The sequence below is a fragment of the Plectropomus leopardus genome, unplaced genomic scaffold (assembly GCF_008729295.1).
Source record: "Plectropomus leopardus isolate mb unplaced genomic scaffold, YSFRI_Pleo_2.0 unplaced_scaffold90409, whole genome shotgun sequence".
In the NCBI taxonomy this organism is placed as follows: domain Eukaryota; kingdom Metazoa; phylum Chordata; class Actinopteri; order Perciformes; family Serranidae; genus Plectropomus; species Plectropomus leopardus.
Genome location: NW_024699683.1, coordinates 1 through 983, shown reverse-complemented (window position 1 = coordinate 983; position 983 = coordinate 1). Strand labels below are relative to the sequence as shown.

The window sequence follows — 983 nt, the reverse complement described above, 5'->3', positions numbered from 1 at the left end:
CACAAAACGTGAGAAAACCTAAATGTGGGTTGTCTAGTGGTCATGTAATTAAGCTAAATTATTATGTCTGAACTATGATTATGACGTGTAAACACCACAGGCTTTTCCGGGGGGTGTTCACTTCCAGTGGAGAAGAAAACTGAACTTTTCTGTTTGTGTGCATGCATGCAGAGAAAATCTTGGAACAGACTGCGAGACATTTTATCAAAGTCAAAGAGACAGTTAAGCACAACTCCATCATGTCTAGTCCATCCTGCACAGCCATCAGGTCTTAGTTACATCTCAAAGAGAAAAATATGATTTCTTCACTTTCTCACATGCTGATTTATTTAGAATGTAGCAGATAGCTTTTATATTGTATTTCCCTCCAGATTCTCTTATTGTGTCATTTGCTTACTATTCATTCTGGGCAGCTCTTACCAATATCCTCAGGGTAGCCCTCAGGGATGGGTGGGACCCAGTTGCTGTCAGGCCATCCCAATGTCTCATCCACATTTTGCTTTTCCAGCCACTTAATAATGGGGTCAAAGTATTTCATCAGTGAGCTGGCATCCAACCTGTTGGTCTCTATAGCATCCTGGAGCACTTCAGGCCAAGGTTTGGAGGAGCCTGCCTCTAGAATTTTCCTGGAGGGGGTTAGAATGAAATTGTATTACTTCTCTAAATCCGTTATTCATGCTCTGTGTAATAAAGTAGTAAAAACCTAATCAGATCACATACTTTAAAATTTCTCCTGCTTCCTTGGACTGGTAGATGTCACATCTGTGCAAATAACCTGTTTGGTTGGCTGCCTCACAAAGTTTTTCATGAAGCTGGAACTGCAGGACATAGCTGAAAAAATACCTGCGAGGAAAGGAATCGCTCCATCATCTCTTTAGCTGAATATTGAACTGTAGTCACACTACCACTCTACAACATTCAAAACACTTTCACTCCGAAGACAGAAAGCATAATGTGATGTGACGTAATATTCTGATATTATT

At 40.5% G+C, this 983-nt stretch overlaps 1 long non-coding RNA gene across 1 annotated transcript; it reads right to left on the bottom strand.

The window, feature by feature from the left end:
- Positions 1 to 107: 107 nt before the first annotated feature.
- On the bottom strand, positions 108 to 902 carry LOC121940583. Its single transcript, XR_006105654.1, has 2 exons — positions 721 to 902; positions 108 to 626 (listed from the first exon to the last, which is right to left on the bottom strand). It is a non-coding gene; the product is annotated as an uncharacterized LOC121940583 (long non-coding RNA).
- Between the last annotated feature and the right edge of the window lie 81 nt (positions 903 to 983).